Here is a 5,784-nt window from a genome sequence, read left to right as displayed (position 1 = left end):
AGGCGGGGAGGTGGAGAAAGAAGCGTCTGTGGCCTGGGCTGTGGCTCGGGCGCCAGCGTCGGGGCGGCTGGGCAGCGAGGCGGCCCCCGGGGTGGGTAGCGCCTCGCCCAGGCTGGCGGCCGGCACGATGGAGCCACAGCACGGCCTATGGCGTGGGCAAGGGCTTCGGAGCCACGCACCGGGGTTCGAATCCCCCATCCACCACCTACAGGCCCCCTAACCCGGAGCAAGAAACCTCCCCCCGCACCCCGTCTCGTCCGTAAACTGGGCTGATCCCCGTGCTTGCCTCGTGGGGAAGTGGAGTAGATGAAAGGAAATGTGTCCACAGCACACAGGCGGCCGCACTAAGCTGTAGCCCCTCGTTTGTTCTCAGCGGAAGGGGCTTCTGGGGAAAGAACCGACAGGACTTGGTACCGGGTGGGACCAGAGGAGCCGGGGCAGGAGCGGGGCCTGGGTGGGGGCGGGGCCGAGCCAAGGTCTAGTGCGGGGGGGGGGGGGGGGGCCGCGCACGCGCTCCTGCCGCCCAGGGGAGCTAGTCATTTGTTTCCCACGTATATTCATCTTCGCCTGTGTTCGGGCTCCAAGAGGGCCTTGTTTAGAGAAAGGCTGCCGCAAAGCAGACGAAGGTATATTTTAAAGTGACAGGTCTAAAAATACGGCTCTCTCCCGGCCCTGTCACAGCTGCAGCTTCTCAATCCCCATCCTCACTGGGAGAAATAATAAAATGCATATGTTTATAATAAAAATCATATTTTCCCCTTCCTGTGCTGTCTCCCAGTTGTAGGTTCCCATCCGTTTGCTGTTTTACCTATCATTTAACAAATGTATTTTGAGAAAAGTAATCTTTTCCACTGACATGTCCTATAAACCTCACATCTTCGGCTTTGGTTCTCATTGAGGAACAGAGATGCATGTTTTGAATATTTCCAAAAATGCTTTTCACTCCATTCCCAGGCAAAGATTTTTAAGTCTTTGGTTAGAACAAAACATCCAGGGAACGTGCTACCCAGTGATGCGGGTCGCTTGGGCTGGATTGCCAGAGGACAAGATGCCAACGGGGGCTCTGGGAGAATTCGCTACCATTGGCAGCTGAAATCCGGGCCTCAGTCCTCCTGTGGGTCATCCCTGCGGTGGGCTCAGGCCGAGGCGTCCTGGAGACTCAGAACTTGGGCCTTACAATGAATGGGGCGAGTCAGACTCTGGGAGGTTTCTCAGGAAGGCACTTGAATGGGACCGTGGGAGGCAAAGCCAAGGAAGGACAGTTGGGTGGGTCAACAGTCGGGGCGCAAAGGGCAGAGAAAGCACCCCTTTCCTTGGTCTGAGGGAGGAGGCCTGATCTGAGGGCACGTGGAGGGTAGCCGGCTTTGTTTGGAGATGCCATCCACGTAGCGTTCTCGGGCTTAAGTAAAATGTGTCTAATGCACTGAGTATGGCACGTGCCCCACAGTGGGCTCTCCAGCGAGCAGGATAGGACAGCTGTTCTCGAAGTCCCTGCCAGCTGTGCTGTGGACTGGGAATGGGGAGGAGACATGGAAAAGGTACAGGAGGAGGCGCAACACGAAGAACCGAGAAAGTCAAGCCAGGGAGAACCAACAGGTTGGGAGAGAAGAATGTAGAAAGAGCGGTGCTTCAGATGCAGGCAGGAGGCAAGGTCACCCTGGTATACTGGGTCATTTCGTGGGTTCATTCATTCATTCATCCTACAAAGACTTATTGAGCATTACTATGTCCTAAGCACTGATAGAGGTGCTAGGAAAATAGCGGTGAACAAAACAGAGAAGGACCCTTTTCCAGTAGAATTTACAGCCTCATGGGGATAGGCAACAGAGGAGATTGGGGGTGGCCCCGTAGTACTGGAGCCCAGAGCTGGCCCACCTGAACCACAGAACCCACCGAATGGGAGCCCAGCAGTTGTTCAGCTCAGTTGCCTCAGTTGTGATCTGTCCCGAATAGTAGGGCCAACCCCTACCCCACCCCAAACTTCTCGACAGATCTGGCTTTGCAAGGAGGCAAAGGAGACATCGGACTACTGAGGAATATTTCTGGAGAAAAGGGTTGGTTTCCCTGCCCCGACCTCCTGCAGAGAAGGAAGTCTAACTTTTCCCATCTCAAGACCCAAATATACTAGAGGATCTGGGGTGGGGGAGAGAATTCCAGAAAGAGGGAGCGGTCTGAGCAAAGGCTCTGAAATAAGAGTGTGTTTGGCATTTTCAAGGAACAATGTGGAAGTTGTGGCTGGGGTGGGATGCATGAGGGGGAAGCAGTATAAGAAGGCACAATGGAAGGCCAGGTCTCGTACAGCCTCGTGGACCATGATTAAGACTTCGGCTTTGACTGCGAATGGAATGGGGAGTCATGGCAGGGTGCTGAGCAGGAGTGACATGGTCTGAGTACAGTTTAAGTGGATTAGTCTGGCCGCCATGTTTAGAATAGGATATAGGAGAATAAAAGTAGAAGCATGGAGGGGGCCACTGCCATCATCCAGGACCGAGACAATGGTGGCTCGGGGCAGGGTGGTGGAAATGGTAGAGATGAGAAGTGACTGGATTCTGGATATAGTTTGAAGGTGGAGCCAACAGTGTTTGCTGATGGGCTGGATGTAGGGTTTGAGAGAAAATGAGGAGTCAAGAAGGATGCCGAGGTCTTTGATCTACGCAACTGGAAGAACAAGAGTTGCATTCAGAGAGATTGAGAGGACCGTGGGTGGGTTTGAAGAAGGAGGTAGACAAAAATCAGGAGTTTGGGGTTTGGCATGGTAAGTTGGAGAAACTTATCCAACATCTACATGGAGGAGCTGAGCAGACAGTTGGATATGTGAGCTTGGAATTTATAGAGAGGCCTGAGTGGACCTTTGATTGGCCAAGGGAAGGTGCCCAGACAGCTATGTGGAGGCAGGGCTCTCTTCCTTCACGTCTGTTCTCAGGGCCGGAGCTGGACCTAGAGGATAGGATCCATCCTTCCTGGGTGAAATGGTGCCTCTTCCTCCCTTTGCTGTCCCCTTGGCCTGTCTTGGCCTGTCTGTCTTCCTTAGGTCCTGGTCTCCCTGTGCCGCTCTGGCTCCTCAGAGGTCCCCAACTCTAGGCCCCCTTCACGTGCACTTTTCCTTTAGGAGGCCCTCGGAGACAAGGAGCAGGCTGGGCTCCAAAGTTGGGTGGAGGGTGGCTGCAGTCAACCTAGAGCTTCCTCGGGGTCACCGGCTATTGGCATCTCACTTTCAGAAACAATTTGTAAGAATAAGCTGCTGGGGATATTGCAGTGAGGATGTTCTTTGAACCTTTATGTGCAACTGACATCTTCTTTGGAGTACCATTTCTCATGTTTGCAGAAAGGATTTTTTTCCTGTGATGTTGGGGTACCATGTAGAAGTCAAGTACGATAGTGTGTAAATATTAGAGTCTTTCTTGGACATTTGCCTGAGTCTTCTTTTCTGATCTTATATTTTCTATCTTAGTGCTGTGAGGTCCCAGAGGGTACTCCCTGTTCTCAGCTATTCCTGATGCAGAGGGTCACTGGCTTTTTCACACCTGGGAACACCCCCCCCCCCGATGACTTACCTCCATAATTTCTTAGCAGCTCAACTAGGTACCTACCTAGGGGTTGGAGAATGAGCTTCTGTTTCTCACATATGCTCTTGCCACGTGGCTAGCAGCCAATCACGGACAAAGTCAAGTTTGGATGCCCTGGTGCACACGGAGATGCTCTCGTTATTAACCAGAGTGAGCCCCCTTCTTTCCTTGACAAGCAACACCATTCCTTAACCCTGCTCTCATGAAGTGCATACCGTGTTCACAGATACACTCGTAGTAAGCATGGGATTATTGATTTTCTCATCAAGTCAGTCTGACATAATTGCATAGAAACCTTATGGAGCTTTGGAGATCTTTTGCTCATGAGTCATAGAAATTAACTTTCTTTTCATAAGAGCTCTTTATAATCTTTATAAAAAGAAAAAAAAAATAGAGCCAAATGCCTCTTCTTTGAACTTAAGTTGCCTTTCTGTGACTCGCTGAAACCTGAACCTGGACGTCTGTTAGTCTTAGCCTTGCTTTAGCTTTGAATTTCAATTGTGCAGCCTCTGCACCCAAGAGATGGCCTGAAGCAAATGTCCCAACCTGGACCTCACCCATTTCTCAACTCCATCTTTTTTCTCCCTTGTCCCCGCTGCCTAGATAACTCCCAACGGGACTATGGGGAATCCACAGATCTCTGTCACAAAGTGGCCATCCAGGGTTTTATAAAAAACCTTTAGAGACCCTAGGTGTGGAGAAATTCTGATGCCTGCCAATATATGTAAATCAACTAAAAACGATACTGAATGAAAAATAAGTATAAGGAAACCCAACAAAGTTCTGGGTTTTCCACAATGACCCCTTCAATTCTATTTTTTAAACACCAAATCTCAAGTGATTTCACCTATTGGGAGGGGGTGCCTCACTTCATAGGAGCGCTAAGCATGGGTTGAATTTGTCTATTGGGTAAACTATTGTTGCCAGTGAATGTTTTGTGACCGTGTTTAGCTCCCAAAGTAACTGGGGGTACAATGTGTTCTTGGGATGTTCGTCATTACTTTATAATTTGAAGCTTCTTGGAACAACCTTTAAGAGATCTATTTTCTATTTGAAAGGGCTGGGCTTACGGCTTGGTTTCATTGCCACCGGAGTAAGAAGCCTGTCATCCATCAGAGCTAAGACTCTAGGCAACTGTGATCATTGAGTGGGTCGGGAGAGAGAAAACTTTCAGTCAAATTAGAGCTGGTGTTCCGAAGCAGGTGGGTGGACTAGAGTAAAGACCCCTGGGGCAACATGTATACATAAAGCAGGGGGGCGAAGCCCAGGGAGCCCAGATCAGGGACCACACGAGCCTGGTGGCAAGGGTAAGCAGTGAGACTGAGAGCAGGTGGGCAGAGAGGGACCCTTCTGGAAACTGAAAAGGAGAAGGAAATGGGGGGGGGGCGGTGGGCACGGGGAGCTAGTTCCAGGGGACCACAGGGCGGGACAGGGGAGAAGGTAAGAAGCCAGGCAAGCATTTGGCTCCACAAACAGAAGACTCAACCTAGAAGACCTAGAGAATATAGACCAAATTCCAGTTTTGTGCACAAGTGCGTTCCATTCCGCGGTATTGCAAGCACCAGTCCCGGGATGGGGGCCGCCCCGAACAGGCAGGTGCGAGTAGTTGAGTGGCGCAGTCGCCAACAGTGGAACTGAGGGGCCGGGAGACGAGCAGATGAGGACGCGGACTCCCTTGGTCTCATGAACCAAATGAAAACAGACACGTTTCGTCTGAGACGCAGATGAGAAGGAATACGGGAGCTCACGTTTGTCCACGCCACCTTAGACCACGGGACCGGCCAGGGTAACCAGGTGCTGGACACGGTCACGGGACACCGACCGCCAGTGGTGCTGGCTCCTCCGGGACACAGACTCGGTTTGTGGCCTCTGACGGGTCTGGCCTCACACGTCTTGTTGGGGCTGAATGGTAGCTGTGACTTCGAAGATTTGCAGGGTCCCTCTGTCAAAAGAACGGAGGGCAGGGTCCCTGGACACTGGGCTGGAAGCCGGTGAGGAACCTCTGCTGTGTTTGGTGGACCCCCACTACCTCCTCCCGACTGATGGTCGGCAGGGGTCCCCGACTCGCCAGGAGTCTTCTGTTCTCTGCTTCGGGCTGGGATTCTTGTTTGCCTGATGTATACTCCTCATTGTTAGGGTCACCTTCCTCTTTTTTTTTTTTTTAAGATTTTATTTATTTATTTGACGGAGAGAGAGAGAGCACAAGTAGGCAGACAGG

This window comes from Leptonychotes weddellii, chromosome X, assembly GCF_054177405.1.
Source record: "Leptonychotes weddellii isolate Sample4059 chromosome X, ASM5417740v2, whole genome shotgun sequence".
Classification (NCBI taxonomy): domain Eukaryota; kingdom Metazoa; phylum Chordata; class Mammalia; order Carnivora; family Phocidae; genus Leptonychotes; species Leptonychotes weddellii.
Note: the sequence above shows the minus strand (reverse complement) of the source record.